Below are 21,904 nucleotides of genomic sequence, written 5' to 3'. Positions count from 1 at the left end.
TCCAGGCTCGATTTCGGGCAGTGTCCTGTCAGTGTGCTGCTACAACCATGGTTGGATGATTTTCAGCAAAATTTACTTATGTGAGGTATCGATGATACCATTGTGTAGTTCGAGCATTCTGTTGCGTCACCCTTCTGGAGCTGTTTCCTCTCACTTTGAGCTGTGCCCCACCAGCAAAGGCGAAGGCAGGTCTTCTTCAGCTACACTGTTAGTGTCTGCTGGTACTGCATCTGATACTCTTCTGGTGCTGTTCATAAGGTTTTGCAATCCCTGACAATGCTCCACTGTTGTTTATAAGGTTTAAAGGGTCTAATTTTCAGAAATGGAAAGTCTATTCCTTCTTAATAGTCTGCTTTTAGTCTGGAAGTTCTGCTGAAGCTTGTTTATCTTGGGTGACCCTGCTGGTATTTGAAATACTTGGGACAAATCACAAGAGTACATGACAGACACTAGGGCACAAGTAATTAACAATTGTCATTTCTATACACAAAAATAGAACTAAAATGTCTTAGAAAATTTGTGCACTTTGTTTCCTTGCCTTGAAGAAAGGTCTGAATAAGTAAAGAGGAAAGGTGAGAGAGGGAAGACATGAAAAGTGAAAACAAAAAAGAGAGAGAGAAAAGTGTGAGAAACCCAGTGAGGCAGTTCGCCCATGTCCTTCAGAGTCACTGAGAGTCCGAATTTGACTTGACACCTTTGGGGATTTAGTGTAGGAAATTTCCAGGCATGGAAGTCATAATAATTTAGTCTTGGATATATCTTTAATGCAGAGAGGGCCACTCAAAATGGGGGCCCTATTGTCATGGTTTTGGGGTGTTTTTTAAAAATCATTTTATTGGGGCTCATACAACTCTTATCACAATCCATACATACATCAATTGTGCAAAGCACCCTTATACATTCGTTGGCCTCATCATTCTCAAAATTTGCCTTCAGCTTGGGTTCCTGGAATCAGCTCATTTTCCTTTTCCCTCCCCCTCCTTCCCTGCTCCCCCTCCCTCATGAACCCTTAATAATTTATAAATTATTTTATCTTATCTTACACTGCCCGAAGGCTCCCTTCACCCACGTTCCTGCTGCCCATCCCCTAGAGAGGAAGTTATACGTAGATCCCCAAGATCGGTTCCCCCTTCCTACTCCCCTTTCCCTCCTGGTATCGCCACTCTCACTGCTGGTCCTGAGGGGTTCATCTGTCCTGAATTCCCTGTGTTTCCAGATCCCATCTGTACCGCTGTGCATCCTCTGGTCTAACCAGGTTTGCAAGGTAGAATTGGGATCATGATAGTTGGGGGGAGGAAGCGTTTAAGAACTAGAGGAAGGTTTTGAGTTTCATTGTTGCTACACTGAACCCTGAGTGACTCATCTCCTCCCCACTACCCCTCTGCAAGGGATGTCCAGTTGTCTGTCATGGTTTTATAGTGTATACTTGTCTATTGGGAAGTGCTGGAATTTGGGAGAATGAGTCAGGAACATTTCAAATCACTGTTCTTTCCCCAAATTTTTGTCCTGTTAACAAACTGAAAACTCGCTATTATTCTATGAAGCATATTATTTGACGTAAATGGCTATTTGGATGTATTTCCTCTTGGAAAGACTTTTGCACCTGGTACAAATGGTCGTGAATTTTTTGGTAGTACTAACAAGAATAAAGAAAAAGTCACATGGAGTGCGAAAAGCAGAGGTAACCCGAAGACTCTATCACAATCAATGGCAGGAAATCTAGAGAAATTCCACCATAGAGGGTCTTCTGGCAAGATAGATAGATTGAAAAAGAACAAGCCCATGGCCATCCAGATGAGCCTGGCTCATAGGAACACACCATCGGGTTTCTGAGACTACGACTTTACAGGAACAGACAACCTTATGTTTCTCCGAAACACTGGCTGGTGGGTTTGAACTGCTCCCCCGATGCTAGCAGCCCAATGCCTAGCACAAAGCACCCCCTGAACCCCTTAGAAAGTACTGGAACAATAGATATTCTACAGAGAGCCCTGCTGGGGTAGTGGTTATTCATTGGGCTGTTAATCGCAAGGTCAGCAGTTCAAAACCACCAGTCACTCCAACAGAGACAGATGAGGCTTTCTACTCTTGTAAAGAGTTACACTTTCAGAAACTCCCGTGGGCAGTTTGACCCTGTCCTGCTGGCTCAATATGAGTCAGCGTGGACCCCATGGCCGGGAGTTAGCTAAAATGTAAAAGAGTAAAATGATGATACTGATCACTTATTTCCTAAAATATCTTACATCACATTTAGCTTTAAAGACAGAATGCATCAAATACCATAGCATTAAAAAAAAAACGATGGAACACGTTTTCATGCCACACAACATATGTAGCATATTGTACTTACATTAATCGGAACCATCTCCAAAATAAGCCAGTAGTGACACATTTGAATCACATTTGTCTTATTATTGCATCTTTAGAAAACATTTCCAATACACTGTATCTAAACATATTTTTTCCACATGGGGAATGAAAATAAAATGCAAAGAATAGTCATTGTGGAATCAAAGTCATATTCTTAAAGCGGAAGGCGGCGCGGTACCATCCCAGTGAAGTCTCCAAGGCCTTTCCCAGCCAAGAGCCACAGCCGACTGGGTTTGCGGCGAGAAGCAGGGCCTGTGCTGATGAAATAAACCACATTACTGAGCACTGTTTAGCTTATGCCAGAACTGGGGCCAGATAATGTAAGCTGGAAACATTATTTTATCCGTGGGGCATATGGTAATTATATCCACATTAAAGTACTTTTGCTAATCACGCACACGCACACAGATTTGATGGTGATGAGGTACATCTGACACCGAGGGATCCCGCGCAGATTTGGGTCCAGCAGCACATTGCTCTCTGTGTGCAGCTCCTACCTAGGGGGCTGTTGCAGCTCTTCTCAAATGACTTCTCCTCCCTTCCCTAACTGCACAGAAGATTACAATGTAAACACATTGCCGAACAGAAGTTTATCCTTTCAGGCCAGGAAGTGAGTCCGGCAGTGTTTTATCAACTCATGTTTTCTCTGAGCTTAGTCTGAAGTGGGTGATTAGCGTGCTGCTCCTGTAGCACGGCCCCTACATTTCTTCAGTGCCACAGAATGAGTGGTCCAAACCCAGGCCCAAAGCTAGCTCTCTTAAATATCTACTGTGTGATACACTCCCTGAATAGTACAAACAATTAGGGCCAGCTGGCTAACCAAAAGGTTGTTGGGTTACCCTACTTCACCTTAGAAGCACCTTAGAAAAACGGTCTCATGATCAACTTCTGGGAAAATCAGCCACTTAAAAATCCCGTCCGTACCCATCCACTCTGACACACAAGTTTGTCCTCAGTGATTCGAGGGCAAGAGCAAGTGGTGTTCCATCACCTGTCTATCTACTGCTGGTCCATCATATATGACTCTAAGGCTGGACTTACAGGGTTAGCCTCACAGTAATACCAGCAACTTATAGAGGGAAGATGGCAGCAAAACTTCCAGACAAAGACAGACCAGAAAGAAAGGCCAAAAATCGTAATGGTTCATTAAAAAACATTGTCTGATAGAGTGCTGAAAGACAAACTACCGTCGGTTTTGAGACACTGCACAGTAGCCACAACAATAGAATCAAACATTACAATCATCATCAAGACGAAGACGGAAGGGGCAGCATTTTCATCTGTTACATATAAGACTGTCATGAGTCAGAGCCGACTTGACTGCAAATAAAAACAACATGGTGCTACACTCTATAGTTAGTATCTTAAATAGCCTTTATTTATCATTATATTCTTTATAACAGTTGTAATTGAGATGAATGACTGTTATTTTACAAATGAAGAAACAGGTTATAAATGATAAGTAACCTGCCTAGAATTAGAATCCACACTCTGAACTCTGCAGAACAATATTCTCTTCATATGAACTTGAGTCAAATTCATAAATTATAAGAATTGGAAGGGGCAAAAAAAAAAAGGCTCATGGCACCCAAAGCCCACCCAAAGACACAAATCAAAGTGAACTAGTGTTTTTGCTGTTGTTTTTAAAAATCACAAAGCTACCATTTAATCTGAAATTTAAAGATTTTATCCTAGTCTGTTTGCAAATTCCTGGGTAAATTCAATGAAGGTGGATTTTGAAGATTCTGTTTCATTTATGATTCCCTATTTGCTGCTGCCCTCAGAGATGACTTGGCCAGCCTCGGGGGTGATCTGACATTGACTATCCCATATTGCTGCTTCAGAGGAAAATACCTTAATATGCCACTTACAAGACAAACAGCCTCCACCCGCCTGTGCTCGAGCTGGTGTTTTAGGTTGTTCTGCCTAAGGAGTCAACTGCAGCCCCATTTGGTATGCTTATTTTGACACTCTTCCAGATCCCTATGGGGCTTAAAGAGATTAAGCCTGTGTGATAGCCAGATTGTTGGTATTTAATGCTCCATTACTCACACTCCTACAGGGCCCAGAGGCCAAGTTGGCAGAATAGTTTCCAATGAGCAAGTGATGCAGACACAAGTCCAGCCTTTATCCTCTGCCATGCCAATGTGTTGCGAATGGGAAATGTGCTTCCCAGAGAGCGTGATGTGGCAAAGGGCATACATTAAACCCATTGCAACATTCTGCTTGATCCCGAAGAGCTCAAAGGCCAGGTAATGTTCACAAGCATTGAGATGCCTGGTCACATTTCAAGCCAAATGCTGAGTTTAAATGTTTTTGATTCCAAGGGCAGTGTTGGAAGACGCTCTCCATGGGTCTCTCATTTCTGCATGGCTTGGGAACAGAAAAGTTGGCTGTATTTCTTCTCGTTTCTCTTTTCAAGGATGTTACTTTAGTCAGCTACCATGGAAGGGAGAGCTAGTGTCTCTCCCATGCAAATGGCAGGTTGGTTTACTATTTGGTATGATCAAAGCAATGGCACCCTTCAGAACAAAGGACCAGCATGCTTACTGCCCCTTATAAAAGAATGATTTTCCCTAAACTCTGCAGGCTGAGCAAATAATTCAAGAGGCTGGGCTATATGAAGAAGAGCTGGCAGCAGGACTAGAGGGAGTTTAACAACTTTGCTTGCTGAGATTAAAGAGGATTTGAATATTACTGATGAATATCCAAGACTACGGCCTTCAGTATAGAAGATCCATCATCATCAAATGAAAAACAATAATTCTCATGACTAGCCCAATAGACAAAATCATGGTTAACCAGGAAATGTTGGAAGTTGTCAAGGATTTTGCTTTATTTGTCTCCACAGTCCACACACATGGAAGTAGCTGTCAAAAAATTGAGTATGTGTTGCTTGAAAAAGTTTGGTACAAAAGACCTCTGTAAAGTCTTAAAGAGAATATAAGGTATATCACTTAGAGGAACAAAATGCACCTGAACCAAGCACTGGTCTTTTCAATCACTCATATGTAAGCAAAGGCTGGACAGTGAATCAGGAAGGCCAGAGAGGACTTGGCACGTCTGTTTTATGGTGCTGGTGAGGAATGTTCCATGTACTGGGTACCACGTCCAAACCAAACTCCAAACTCACTGCCATTGAGTCCATGCTGACTCACGGCTAGCCCCTGTGGGTTTGGGAGACTGTATATGGATGCATATACAGTATATATATATACTGCATATACAGTATATATACATATATACACACATATATATGTACACACACACACATACTTTCTCCTGTGGAACTATTGGTGGTTTCACACTGCCCACCATACAGATGGCACCCCACCGGGTAACCACTGCATCCCCGGGGCTTTGTGTAGCACTAGGAAAACCAACAGATACTGTCGTGAAGGGAGCACCGCCCTAATGCTCCTGGAGGATGGTGAGACTTATTGGCAGGACATTGGCGAGTTTTCAGGAGGTGTACGCCCATGGAGAAGGAAATCGTGATGGCCAGAGTGCTAGAGAAAAAGAGGCAGACCCTCAGCGAGACGTACTGACATGGTGGCTGCAACAATGGGCTGAAACGCAGCAATTGTGAGGATGGCACAGGACCAGGCCCTCTTTGTTTTGTTCTGTTATAAGAGAAGTACAGAGATGCTAAGGTGTGCAAAGGACAAGACAGGCCATGACTATCAAAACAACAATAACAATAATGCTACTGGACGTGAACATGGCACTTAGCCTACTACGCATTGCCCCAGGAAACTTGAAATTCAGGAATCAGTACAAAATTGGCGAGACTCTGACTCTTGCTACTGCTTTGTGTCCTTAATTGTCCTTGTCTCTGACCCACGAGTCTCTGTTCTTTGGCCGCATCCCCAAAACTATGGTGCACTTTTTTTTGAACAATAGCCTTCAGTCCTTGCCATTCTGAAAAGAGAAGATGTCATTTCATAGTTTTTAATTTGATGACTAGATTCTCACTAATTACAAATCTTGTCCACTTTTGCATGCGCTATTAATAAAAACAGAACTCAAAGGAACCACATTCACACATTTTTAAATGCTCTTTAATTCCTAATATACTATTGCCCTGACAATAACTACTCTCTGAACATCAAAGAGAAGACAACAATGGACATTTTCCCCAAAATGAAACAGCAAATGAATGTCCTTTTAAATGTATCTCAGAACATTCATTATAATTTTATTTCTTGGACTTTTAGCTTCAAATGATGTGGTATATTGACTTGAGTGGTTATAACAATAAAGAACAATAATAAACATCTCATCAGGGTTCAGATAGCTTCAAAACCTCAAAAGAGATTTTGTGGGATCAGATCATATTATATCATATAGTGAAGACAATTAAAAACAACATCCATTCCCCAAATCTACCCAACAGCAGAATCCCCTAGATAAATCCCCTCAATTGTAATTAATCTATTACTCACACCAGAAAGAGAAAGCCACTCTCTAGAGGCATCTGTTCATTAATTATTTTGAAGTATATCTCATATTTAAAGAATATTTCCCTTTTAATTTTGAACCTGATTCTGCTTGTGGGGGAACTGAATTTTTAACCTGGGTTCTAATACCAGTGTGGACATTCATCAGGTTGGTGACCTAGGACATCTTATATCATTCTATAAATCTGGCTTCTTCATATATATATATATATATACATATAATTTATATCATTCTATAAATCTGGCTTCTTCACCTATATATTATATATAATGGTCAATTCATTTTCTGATATAAGAGTAATGTGAGAAAACGCTAAGGAGATAAGAGCGGTTATTACTGTTTTGCCTTTTTCTATGGCATTCTTTCAGGGGACAACCTAGCCATTTGGCCATTTGTCTGTGATAATATGAGGGAATGAGGTATTAGGTTATGTTTCATCCACTAAGTTCTCACTCATAGCCTCTCTATGTACAGCAGAATAGAACACTGCACAGTCCTCATAACCACTGTTATCTTGGATCCCATTGTTGCACCCACCATGTCAGTCAATGCATCTTCTTGACAGGCTTACTCTATTTCACTGACCCTCTACTTTACCGACGTCATTATCCTTTTCCTAGGCCCAATCTCTCCCGATAACATGTCTGAAGTTCAGGAGACAATGCTTCTCCATAGTCTCCATTGGGAAACATTCTGGTTGCATACGTTCCAAGACATATCTGTTTGTTCTTCTAGCACTTTCAGCATTCTTCCTCAGCACCACAATGTAGATGCATCGATTCTTCTTCAGGCTTCATTATTCATCGTCCAACTTTCACATGCAGATAAGGCATTAAGTTAAATGAAAAATACCATGGCTTGGGTCAGTCACACCGCAGTCCCCAAAGTGGCATCCTGGCTCTTCACACTTTAAAGAGGTCTTGTGCAGCAGGGTTGTCCAATGCGATACCTCATTTGACTCCCGCTTCTGTGAGGACTGATTGTGGATACAAGTTAAATGAACTTGACAGGGACATAGTTAAGCTCAATATACACACGTTCCACTGTTTCCTTCCTTTCTGCTCTTGACCACATCCACTCAGGTTAGCAATGAAGCATGTTTGGTTTTAATACTGTACTGTGCCGACTCAGATGTTTTTCCCTAAAGATACTATGAAGTTTGGGCATGTAAAATATGGTTTTATACAAGTTATCAAGTTGATATGAAAAGCTTCCACCTATAAATAGCTTTGTTAAGGCTATCTACAATTCTTTCATACCTTCTTATACAGCGTTTAAAGTTTCCAGTACAGAAAAAAAGACAAATCTCATAATTTTGGAAGCTATATTTCAGTTTTCCCTGGGGGTAAAAATTCAACTCCATAGCTGGGTTATTAGACTCTAAACAGTCCTTTTAGCTTGACTAAAATTTATTTCTCTGAAATAGGAAAGTAAGTGTTCTAGTATTGTACCCTGAATCTCTTACACTGAAACTACTTTGCAATCGTGTCCGGAAGGTGAGCATCCTGGAATGCCAATTTAATAGAACAAAGTGTTTTTGCATTGAGTAAGTGCTTGAGTGGAGGCCCAATGTCCATCTGCTGCCTTAATAATAAATCTATAAATATATGCACATGGATGTTTCCCCACACTCATATAAATATATTTACACATGTACATTCCGGTCTTTAGACCTCTATAAATACCCTTTGTCACCAAGTTCTTTCCTCTATTTGCTATATGTGCATAAGAAAATGTGGTGAAGAAAGCTGACAGTGTCCAGCTATCAAAAGATATAGTCTGGGGTCTTAAAGGCTTGAAGATAAACAAGCGGCCATCCAGTTGAGAAGCACCAAAGCACACATGGAAGAAGCACACCAGATTGGCTGACCACAAGGTCTAGAAGGGACAAGTTATTAGACATAAAAGAACTAATAATCATATCAGTGGGTGCCCACCTTCCTGATACGATCACTGAAGACAAACGTGTGCATAAACAAATTAGTGAAGAAAGCTGACGGTGGTGCCCGGCTATCAAAAGATATAGCATCTAGGGTTTTAAAGGCTTGAAGATAAACAAGTGGCCATCTAGCTGAGAAGCATCAAAGCCCACATGGAAGAAGCACACCAGCCTGTCTGACCACAAGGTGCAGAAGGGACCAGTTATCAGACATCAAAGAACTAAAAATCATATCAATGGGTGCCCACCTCCCTGATACAATCAATGAAGACAAATGTGTGCATAAGCAAATGTGGTGAAGAAAGCTGATGATGCCCAGTTATAAAAAGATATAGCATCTGGGGTCTTAAAGGCTTGAAGATAAACAAGTGGCCATCTAGCTCAGAAACAACAAAGCCCATATGGAAGAAACACACTAGCCTGTGTGACCACGAGCTGTTGAAGGGATCAGGTATCAAGCATCAAGGAACAAAAAAACATATCATTGAAAATGTGGGTGAGTGCAGAGTGGAGACTCAAAGTACATTGGTAGCCAACCAGACAGGTAGCAACGATGAAACATATTAACTTTCCTCTAGTTCTTAAATGCTTCCTCCCGCTGTCACTATCATGATCCCAATTCTACCTTACAAATCTGGCTAAAGAAGACGATGTACACAGGTACAGATAGCATCTGGTACACAGGTACAAATAGCAACTGGAAGCCAGGACAGATGAGTCCTTCAGGATCAGTGGTGAGAGTGGCGATGCTTGGAGGGTGGAGGGAATGTGAGGTAGAAAGGGGGAACTGATTACAAGAATCTACGTATAGCCTCCTCCCTGGGGGAGTGACAGCAGAGAAGAAGGCAGGGTGGGGGGGAGACATCGGACAGTGTAATATATGACAAAATAATAATAATTTATGAATGATGAAAGGTTCATGAGGTAGGGGGGAGTGGGGAGAGAGGTGGGAAATGTTCAGCAGATGTTAAGGGCTCAAGTAGAAGGCAAATGTTTTGAGAATGATGATGGCAACAAATGTACATCTGTTCTTGACACAATAGATGGATGTATGGATTGTGATAAGAATTGTATGAGCCCCCAATAAAATGATAAAAAAAGAAGTCAGTGTATTGCATTGGTAAATCTCCTGCAAAACAACAACAAACAAACAATAAACCCTCTTTAAAAATTAAAAAAGCTACTTTGCAAAGCATACTTCCACTGAAAATCATTCATTTCTAAAACACAGTTTCTACCACTCTAATATAGCCATTGTAAAATATATAAAAGAATGAATATTAAAGCAATGGGTTAGCTTTAAAATAAAGTAAGTGGAGCCCTGGTGGCTTAGTGGTTATGAGCCGCACTACCAATCACAAGGAGAGCAGTTTGAAACCACCAGCTGCTCCACAGGAGCAAGATAGGGCTTTCTTCTCCAGTTAAGAATTAGAGTCCCAAACTCACAGGGCAGTTTGACCCTGTCCTGTAGGGTCTTTTTGGATTCTAATAGACTCAATGGCACTGGAATTGTATTTTTGGTTTAAGTGTTCATTTATTACCAATAGTTAATTATAGTTCATTTAAATCCAAATTTCAAATTGTCTGATAATTTCAAATAGTTGTGGAAATGATCTCAGGCGCTCTGATTACATGATAGCTGACAAAGCGATGGTACAGGAATAGCAGGTGCTGTTACCGTTGACTGTTGGATGTTTTTGCTTTCATTCATGGTATGATTGCTAATCTATGATTTTCTTACAGTGATGTCATAAGGCTAGTGTGTATTCTCTCACCCATCTGTCTGCTTCAGTGTAATGTCTGGCACTCGGTGGAAAGCTGACGAGTAAATGAGACCAGGGAACTCTTGCATCACGTCCCTTACAGGTGATCATGTAACTGCTGACTGAGAGAGGGGACGAGTGCCAATCCCTGGATTGAAAATTAATGAGGCTTCTTTTTCCTTCTTCTTCAGTTAATCCATATATAAACAGACATTGCCATATTTTCTCTTTGCCATCCTAGTGGGTCATATTGCTGAACTTCAGGCTTGCTCTAACGATTTGCATTGAGCTGAATTATATAAGGATGTCTTCATTATTCTGATGTGGAATTTAGAAGGGTGTTCTCTACATGTGGGCCCCAATCTGCATTCTAAAATAATGCCTAGTTAATGGGGACGTCTTCTTTTCTGGCAGAGGGGACTTGAACTGGAGCTTTCACTAGAGCAATGGCAGTCGTTCACTCTTGAATTCTTGGGGTTTCTTATGAAGCCGTTCCCCTTTATGCGGCCACCACCTGCCTCAAAGTGCAGTCTTGTCGTTGATATGTTGCTGAACAGATTTCAGCCAAGCTGCCAACCAAGGGAGATTGAGGGGCTGCGTATTGTTCCATCACAGCAGCTAGTGACAGCAAACCTGACCTATACCTGCAGAGTCAGAGACAGCACACACTCACACACCATTGCGTTTTACCAAAAGATACACGCAGTTTATACATTTCCAGCCAACAATATGCCTCTTAGGGATCTCATGGAGTTACGTGGTCTATCTGCAATGGCAAAGTGGACTGTGGACTGCAGATAGACAGGCCCTCTCTCTTTCTATCTAGGGAAGGCACTTGTTGCAGCTGGTGACATCAGAGTGTAGGACGAGAAGCTAGAAAATTGATGAATTTGGGAATGTCTCACGGAGTGGGCTTTGTCCCAGAATCCCTGACTTTATAAAGCACCCCACTGAGCAGCAATTTATAACAGACATTAATTCAGTAGTAGCGGGCTGACAGCAAACAAGATTTCCCAGGGTGCTGAAGTCCCAGACTGTTTCTCAAAGGATTGCATCAATTATTGTCACTTTTCTTTTTTCAGCATTGAGCCGTGATTAATTGGAGAGGTCCAAATTTCTGCATGTCTTGTGTCACACATTTCTTTGTCCTCCCATCTCTTCTTTTCAAAGGCTTGACCAACAAGTTGCACTTCCTGTGCCTTGTCAACACTGGAGCAAATGGCTCACTATGCAAGAGAGACACTGAATGTCGGAAATCTGACACCCAGCAAATGGCAGCCCAACAATAAAGGCCAATATGCAAAGGGGACTTACGTTCCCCTCTCTAGCAATGTATAAAACATAGAGACTAGTTCTAGTCTAGTTATAGCTGGGTCTGAGTCACATGGAGATATTGAGTCCCCTAGCCACCTGAATAAAAGCATATAGGCTGTTCTAACTCTAATAAAACTGATAGCTGGCCAAATAATGCAAAAACATCAGTGGAAAGAAAAACTACGAGAGATGGAGGAGACTGATAGGAGCTTGGTCACTGATGTCAAGCCTCATAGCAGAAAGGAGCCATTTTATTCCATCTTTTGGAAGCAAAACAATCCCACATTATCCAGCAAAAACTGGCTAGAGAATTATTGTTCATTTCAGGGTTTTTGAGATTTCTAATCACTTAATACTCTTAACCAATATCCATCAAGCATTTCCACAAACAAAGCCCTTTCTAGGTCACCTGCATTCCTTTTTTGGGAAACGGATGTTTGTTTTTTTTTAAATACATAAAGATGTGGTTTGCAGCTATATGTCAGTGCTTACTGTTGCTGAAATCTCTGTCCAGCACTTAATTTTGCACTTTCCCCCTATTCTTCCCACAATCACACCTGTCCAGGATCTCCTGGTGGGTAATTTAATATTGGGGGAAGTCTTTGTGGTATTTTCAGAACTAGTGACACATGCACAGGATACCAAAATAGGGCAAAAAATCTCCAGTGGGCAGAGCTCTCATATGAATTCTTCCTGTAGGTGAGTATCTATCATCTCACTCTGAATTAATGCACCCAGTGGCATCGCCTGGGGAAGTTCTCTCTAGTCACAGTGAATATTTTCCTAAAAGCAGTTTCGCTCAAACTATATATTTTTTTGCAATGGCCTATTTAAGAGAACAGTGTGTGGCTGTGAAATTGTGTTTCCTGCTGGGCAAAAATGCCATAGAAATTGTTGTGATATTGAACACAGCTTACAAGGACAGTGCTATGGGAAAAACTCAAGTGTATGAGTGGTTTTCTCATTTCAAAAAAGATGAAATATCGATTGACGACAAACCTTGTTCTGAAAGTCAATCAACTTGCCTAACAGATGAAAATGTCCACAAAAGTCATGCACTAATGCTCGAAGACTAACGAACGACCATTGAAGGGATGGGGGAGTTATCTGGACTATCTTGGAGCTCAGTTCAGCAAATTTTAATGGACTATTTAGGAATGAGAAGGGTCATGGCGAAATGTATACCTCGGGTTCTGACTGACCAGGAAAAAGAGCGTCCCGTGGAAACATGCCGTGCTTTGAAAGAACAGCTTCGAGGAAACCCAGACTTTCCCCCCAATGCCATTTCTAGTGACAAGACATAGTGCTGTTCTTGCGACCCTGGAAGCAAACGTCAATCAAACCAGTGGGAGACACCATTGTCACTTGGCCCCAGAACAGCTAGTCAAGTGAAATCAGAGATCAAGATGATGCTCATTTGTTATTTTTTAATGTGAGGGGGATAGTGCTTTCAGAGTTCATTCCACCGGGTCAGACTGTTCATCAAGCTTTCTATTTAGAGGTTCTGAAAAGATTGTGTAACAGTGTGCGACCAAAAAAGGCCTGATTTGTTACAGATGGGGTATTGGTTTTGCCACCACAAGAACGCACCTGCTCACACTGTCATCTCAGTGTGCCAGTTTTGGGCAAAAAAACAACGTGCCTTTCTTGCCCCACGCACCTCACTCACTTGACCTGGCTTTGTGAGACCGCTTTTTGTTTCCCTGAATGAAGAGCGACACGAAAGGACAGTGGTGTGACCACTGTAGGAGAGGTGGAACAAAAAGCAAGGTTGGTGCTCACATCAGCCATCCAAATAGGTAAGTTTGAAAACTGTTTCCAGAAATGGAATTGCAGATTTGACAAATGTATTAAGTGTAGTGGAGTGTACTTTGAAGGTGATAAAATTGTTTGTACAAATATTTAAAGATAGAGCTTTCGAAAAAGTCTGTTTTTTGTTTGGTTTTGCTTTGTTTTCCTCACTTCCCTTATTACACTCCAAGGTCAAGCTCATTTCTCAGGATTCTTTTTTGTTTGTTTGCACTTCGTTAGTAGTCGTTCTTAAAATATATACATTTTATTGGTAATTACAGAAAAATGACCAAGAAACAGCAAAATCAGTCTTCAAATATTTTTCAGGATTGAGAATCATATTATCAAAACACAGTTAATATGCAAGTCGGTATAACTGATTCTAAATGGAAATTGTGTTAGAAACAAACTAAGGTCTGTTAATTATGGTGACTGATTCCCTGTCGTAGGACAACAAACAAATTGCAACTGATCATGAGTTTATAACAGGAAAAAGCTGAGGGAAATTTTGGGACAAGATCTCAACAAATCAATTATGATTAAAATCCATAAAGCAAATTTAAGAAAGTTCTACTACTCTTCGTCTTACGATATTATACTACTTTTTGGAAATGTGCTATATTTAAGATGTCTTCAAACTTTTCTCTTGTGTAACTATTTATTTATTTATTTAATTTCGGGCCCTTGCTCATTTCTAAGTTGACAATTTTTTATAAGCTTCCAAAACAGGAAATTCATGTTGTACTCTAAATACTGACAGTTGTAAATAAAATAATTTTCTTTCCCTTTAAAAGGTTAACTAGAGGAGTTTAAAGAATACAGAAAGACACTGTACCAAAAAGAACTAGTTGATATTCAACCATTTCAAGACATAACATATGAGCAAGAATGGCACTGAGGGAAGAAGTCAAAGCTACACTGAAAGCATTAGCCAAAAACAAGGCTCTAGGCACTGATGGAATTTGGAAGATAGCTGTTTGGTCAACTGACGGGAAGAGATCCATAGTTGTACCCATCCAAAGAAAAGTGACTCAACAAAATGCCTGAATTGTGAAACATTAGAATTGATACTATATGCAAGTAAATTTTTGCTGAAGATCATCCAACAATGGTTGCAGCAGCACATTGACAGGGAGTTGCGAGATGTTCAAACTGGATTCAAAAGAGGATGGGGAATAAAGGACCGCACCATAGCTGACCTCAGATGGATCGTGGTTCAAAGTAGAGAATACAAAAACGGTGTTCACTTGTGCTTCATTAACTATGCAAAGGTATCCGACTGACTCATAAAAAACTATGGATGAGATTGAGAAGAATGGGAATTTCAGAATGCTTCATTGTGCTTATGAGGAACTTTTATGTGGGTCAAAAGGGCGTCTTGTGAAAGAACAAGAGAATACTGCATGCTTAAAATCCAAAAAGGTGTGTATCAGTGTTGTATCCTGTCACCATATATATGCTGAGCAAATAATCAGATAGGTTGGATTATGGATATGAAGAAAAATGTGGTGTCAGGATTGGAGGAAGGCTTTTAACAACCTGAGATCTGCAGATGTATAACTTTGCTTGCTGAAAGTGAGGAGGACTTGAAGCACTTGCTGATGAAGATCAAGGATTGCAGCCTTCAGTATGGATTACGACTCAATATAGAGAAAACCAAAATCTTTACAACTATGCCAATAGGTACTACCATGAAAAAGGAAGAAAAGATCGAAGTGGTCAGGATTTCATCTTGCGTGGATCCACAATCAGTATCCATGGAAACAACAATCAAGAGATCAAAGGAGGCTTCATTTCACTGGGTGAATCTGCAATACAACATTGTTTGTAGTATTGAAAAGCAAGGATGTTACTTTGAGGTCTAAGGCGTTTCTGACCCATGCTATTTTCAATTGCCTCATATGCGTGTGAAAGTTGTACATTGAATAAGGAAGACTAAATGAAGATCAATCCATTGGAACTCCGGTGTTGGTGAAGGATAATTAAAACACCACGGACAACCCACAGAACAAACCTATCTGTGTTGAGAGAAGTACAGGCAGAATGCTCTCCTTAGATGCAAAGATAGCGAGACTTCGTCTCACATATTGTGGACATGGTATCAGGAGAGACCAGTCCCCGGAGAAGGATATTGTGTTAGTCTGGGTCGACTAGAGAAACAAATCCACAGAAACGCAAATGTGTAAGAGAGAATTTTATATACAAGGTAAGTGTACATTAAGACAGCATCCCAACCCAGTCCAGTCCAAGCCCATAAGCCCAAGATTAGCCCATATGTCTCACACTGATCTACAAAGTCCTCTTCAAACTCTCAAAACACACACAATAACGCCAAATACAGGAGGAAAGCTGAATCAGTGAGTGTGTAAGCATCTCAGCACTGGCAGGGTCTCCAATTGGCTTCTCCATCACCCAGGGCTGCATAGGGGTAGGACTATGCAACTTCTCCTTGGGGATGTCTTGCAGGAAGAAAGCCCTGCCAGTTGAAGCAGGGAACTGGCTAAGGCAGCCACACCTTGGTCAAATATCAGAGAACAAGAGAACTGGAAAGGCAAGGCTCACTGAGCCATCTATCTCTCCGCCCTTCAATTAACCCCACATGTGTTTATCGGCCAGATTGGCACAATAAACCTTCACTATCACAGACATTGTGCTTGGTAAAGTAGAGGTAATGAAAAAGAGGAAGGCCTTCAAGGAGATGGATGGACACAACAGCTGCAATATTGGGCTCAAATATAAGAATATTTGTGAGGATGAGGCAGGACAGGGTGGTGTTTAGGGACCAAACGGATGGCACCTTACAACAACAATGACATCTAAACACTACGGTAATTTTACCCCTTGTCATCACTTGGTTTTACTTGAAAAGCTCTTCTTTAGGAGTTGGAATTTTGCATTTTCTCTTTGACTTTGTTATTTTCACTCCTTTTGGACCTCCACGTTTTATTCGACTATATGGTTTGTGGTTGAAATAGCTTTATGAACTCTTTATCATTCTTCTCTAAAACAAAAAAATTAATTGGTACTTTTGAAAAGTATTTCTATGAACATCAAGTTCTAAAGAATTTAAAACAGATTCTGGTTTGTTAGCATTGCACTTATTAGTAGGACACGGTTTATCCAAACAACATGAACATTGCAAACTTTTTTAAAGAAAAAATATTTTAATTGTTTCAGTTAGAATACCAGTTACCAATTACCCACTGGTATATTCGAACTCACTTTAACCTCATGTGTGTCAGTGTCGAAGCCCTCAGTGGCTGATTTCTCAGAAGCAGACCACCAGGTCTTCCTTTGGAATGATCTCAAACCTCAACCTTTGGTTTAACAACCAAGGGCATTGACTTTCTGTTCCCCCAGGGATTCCTTCCAGTGAGGAGAATAAACTCAAACCAAACTCACCGCCATCGTGTCAATTCTGAGTCCAAGTGACCCCGTCGTGGGTTTCTGAGAGTGTGAATCTTTTTTTTTTTAATTTTAACAATTTATTAGGGGCTCATACAATTCTTATCACAGTTCATACATATACATACATCAATTGTATAAAGCACATCTGTACAGTCCCTGCCCTAATCATTTTTTTCTCCTCTTTTCTTTTTTTACATTTTATTAGGGACTCATACAACTCTTATCACCATCCATACATATACATACATCAATTGTATAAAGCACATCCATACATTCCCTGCCCCAATCACTCTCAAGGCATTTGCTCTCCACTTAAGCCCCTTGCATCAGGTCCTCTTTTTTTTTCCCCTCCCTCCCCTTTCCCCCCTCCCTCATGTGCCCTTGGTAATTTATACCTCGTTATTTTGTCATATCTTGCCCTATCCCGAGTCTCCCTTCCCCCCTTCTCTGCTGTCCCTCTCTCAGGGAAGAGGTCACATGTGGATCCTTGTAATCAGTTCCCCCTTTCCAACCCACTCACCCTCCACTCTCCCAGCATCGTCCCTCACGCCCTTGGTCCTGAAGGTATCATCCACCATGGATTCCCTGTACCTCCAGCCCTCATATGTACCAGTGTACAGCCTCTGTCCTATCCAGCCCCGCAAGCCAGAATTCAGATCATGGTAGTTGGGGGAAGGAAGCATCCAGGATCCGGGGGAAAGCTGTGTTCTTCATCGGTACTACCTCGCACCCTAATTAACCCATCTCCTCTCCTAAACCCCTCTATGAGGGGATCTCCATTGGCCGACACTTGGGCCTTGGGTCTCCACTCTGCACTTCCCCCTTCATTTAATATGGTATATACATATACATATATACATATACATACACACGAGAGTGTGAATCTTTATACCGGAGTGGAAAGTCTCATGTTTCTCCCTCAGAGTAGTTTCACACCGCTGACTTTGTAATTAGCATCCAATGCATAACCTACTACAAAAATAACAATATCCAAAAGACTAACAAACATAAGAAAAGGTGCTCACTATCAGTAATCATCCAGGAGATGCAAATCAAAATAATAGTGAGCTATCACTTCAAACCTACAATGGCAAACGAATTAAAGACAACAGAAAACAACAAATGCCGGAGAGGGTGTGGTGAGATTCAAACACTTCACAGTGCTATGGAGCTACCCCATACAACTGGGTGTAGAAATCCCATATTAGCAGCAATACATCTGATGATCTCATGCACTAAAGGAGTAAGAGTCATAACACAACAAGGCATAAAGACATATGCACTCCTGTATTCGTAAATGGCATCAGTGGAGGAATGGATAGAGACATTTTTGTAAATACACACAATGGAGTAGTACGCATGGCTGAAAAAGAATGACGAAACCACAAGACACTTCTTGGCATGATGGACCTTGGAGAAGTCAGTCAATTACTACTATAAGAATAAAAACCAAGACAAAGGCTTATAAGCCAAAGGGAACAGACATTGAAGGCTCCCAAGGGAAAGAGAGTAAGGGTGTGAAGATGAAGGTATTGACCTGGGTTCATGGCACCGTGGAGGGCTATAAGAGAGGAGAGGGGAGATGGAACGCAGGGCAGAAGGTTGAGACGTGGTTTGAGCTGCGTCATGCAGCGTTTACTATCAGACAGCACGGTGAAGAAAGACATATTAGCAGGTGTAGTTAGGTTAAAATGTAGTACGTTAACATTTGGGCTCCTTTTGGACACACTTTAAAGTTGTCTCAGGTTTTAATTATTTCTGCTTTCTTTTCAATTGTGAGTTTTCTGTTTTGCTTAGTCATTGTGGTTGAACTGTTTGTTAGCTTCTTGTATTTTTCTTGTTTTGCATGATTTTCTGTACATCAATCCTAGATAAGTAGATCTACAGAGACAGTAAATGGATTGCTAATTGCCTAGGAATATGGCAGGGGAGGGTGGTGAGCTAGCAACCACGTGTTCAAGAAGAAAGGCTCTAAATTGATTGTGGTATTGATTGCACAAGTCCATTTTCTTAATATAATTAAACAATTAAGTTGTGTGATATATGCTAATAAAATGATTTTAAAATGATTTTAAAATATGCTTTCTTGAGCAAAGAAAATAGACAAGATAGTTGGGGGCATCATCTTATTTTAGAGCATATTAAGCATGGAATAAAATTTTCTTAATAAAATGTCAAATACCAACTTAAATTGCGAGACAACTTACTAGTCCACTGAGTGTAAAGTATAAATGTGGAAAAGGAAATAAATGATTTTCAGTAAATAATGGTAGAACTAAAGACTAGTCTTTTATATAAGAAAATGCTCCAGATTTTAATAGTATGAATGTGAATCTGCCATGCACATATATTCAATTTCATTGTATCTTTTTATTACAGGTAAAGTAATAACATTTTCTTATGATACAAAGTGATCTTCCCTATTTGTGAATTACTGAGCTGCTTTCTTTGTTTGTTTGTTTGTGTAGGGAGTTTTTCTAGTGAAACTATTGGCAAGGAAAAATTTATAAATTCATCTTTCTGCCAGCCAGTCATTTAGTATAGACTTCTCAATTGATATTGAAAGATATTGAAGTTATTTTTCAGAAAATTAGTGACTCCGGGTAGGGAAAGATATGACAAAATAACAATCTATAAATTATCAAGGGCTCATGAGGGAAGGGGTAACGGGGAGGGAGGGGAAAAAAAGAGGACCTGATGCAAAGGGCTTAAGTGGAGAGCAAATGCTTTGAAAATGATTAGGGCAAAGAATGTACGGATGTGCTTTATACAATTGATGTATGTATATGTATGGATTGTGATAAGAGTTGTATGAGCCCCTAATAAAATGTAAAAAAAAAGATAACATATAATACATATATATAGATTTTTAAAGGCATTTCTCTGAGGAGACTAAGGCCAAGATTAAACATTAGTTAAACATCGAAAAAAAAAGTTAGATATGACAAGTCACATGTGGTTGAACACATAAAGATAAATGTTCTAATATCCAATTGCTTTATTATGAGGCACATCTTCATTGTTCTCAGTTCTGACCAAGCCACCCTATGAATGACAGAAAGAAATATTGCAAGATCCTGCCCCATCCTCAGTTGTTACCTTTGAGCCCATTGTTGGAGCCATGGTGTCAATCAAAATCCTGGAGGAGCTTCTTTTTTACTGATCTACTTTATCTAGCCTGATGTCCCTGTCCAAAATGTTTCTCCTGATCACAGGTCCTATTGTTGATTCAAGCAAGATGAAATCCTTAACAACATCAATCTTTTCTTCATTTATCATAATGTTACCAATCAATCCAGTTATATGATTTTGTTGTTGTTGTTGAGAACTATAATGCATATCGAAGACTGCAGTCTTTGACCTTCATCAGCAAATGCTTAGAGACCTCCTCCTTTCAGCAAGCAAGATTGTGTCATCTGCCCACGGCAGATTGTTAATAAGTATCCCTCCAGTCCTCTGATGCTGCATTCTTCATATAGGCTAACTGTTAGATTATTTGCTAACCATACAGGCTGAATAGTATGGTGAAAAGATAGAACCCTTGCACACACGTTTCTGATTTTAAACCACTCAATAGCTCCTCACTCGGCTCAACCAGCTGCCTCATAGCCCACGCGCATGTTTTAGAAGCAAAATTCAATGTTTTGGAATTTCCATTCTTCTTATAGTTTGTTATAGCCCACCCAGTCAGATATCTTTGCATAATCCATAAAACACAAGTAAACATGTTAGTGATACTCTGTGTTTTGAGCCAAGATCTATCTGATGCCCACGATGAAATCCTTTGTTCCACATGCTCTTCTGAACCCAGCTTCAATTTCTGGCAGCTACCTGTAAATGTACTGCTGCAACTATTTAAAAAATTATCTTCAACAAAGTTTTACTTAGTCTATAGGCACAAAAACTATATTAAGCTGGATATTTGAAGTTTATTCTTTTTCCAATTTGCCTGGTGAAATACATAATTTGATTTTTAAAGTGTTTTATTGTGCTTTTTATTGAAAGTGTATTTATAGATCAAGCAGTTTTGGGTCCACAATTTATTCACATTTGGTTTCATAATATTGGTTGCCATCCGGACAATGTAACAATGTCCTTCCTACTTCTCTGTTTCCATTTCTATCTTTCTTTCCTGCTCCTTCTTGACTTTTGAGCTGTTTTTTTTGAGGTAAAGGGGACAAATGCTGCCCTTTTGTTTTTAGATGCTGCATTGTTCTCAGAAATCTGTTCCTCCTTGGTGTTGTTGTTCACATTATATGTCTGTCTACTGTTTGGCTAAATGCTGACTCCTGAGGTAGGTTCAGCATAAGTTAAATGGTTGCCTAAGGGCCACAATCTCATGGGTTCTATTTGACCAGTAAGTCTGATCATTTTTATTTTATTTTATGATTTTGAGTTTCATTCTACTTTCTCCAATCTTTCAAGGTTCTTATGTTGTGGTCTTGTTGGAGCAGTTGATGAATTAGCAAAGCACCATCCAGTTCGTCTGATCTCATTATAGACTGTGAGTTCATACGGTCTATTAATTCTTTGATCGTTTGTTTGAGTCTTTGCTTTTCTGTACTCTTCTTTGCTCTGGATAGGGAGAGACCGATATTTGCACATCATGTGGCCATGTGCAAGTGTTTAAGGTCTCAATTGATACTCTCTCGAGAGTAGAGCATGGAATCTTGTCTTTGAGGCCAATGTTATGTTAATTGGCCTACATGTCTCCTGAGAGCCTAAGTTCCCAAGCCCAATGATTCAGTCCCTCCAGGTATTTAGTTATAGGATATAGTTATAGGATTTAGTTATAGGATATAGTTCTTAGTTATAGTTCTTCATATGTGTGTGTGTGTATATACACACACACATATGA

The sequence above is a fragment of the Tenrec ecaudatus genome, chromosome 3, assembly GCF_050624435.1.
Source record: "Tenrec ecaudatus isolate mTenEca1 chromosome 3, mTenEca1.hap1, whole genome shotgun sequence".
Lineage (NCBI taxonomy): Eukaryota > Metazoa > Chordata > Mammalia > Afrosoricida > Tenrecidae > Tenrec > Tenrec ecaudatus.
Note: the sequence above shows the minus strand (reverse complement) of the source record.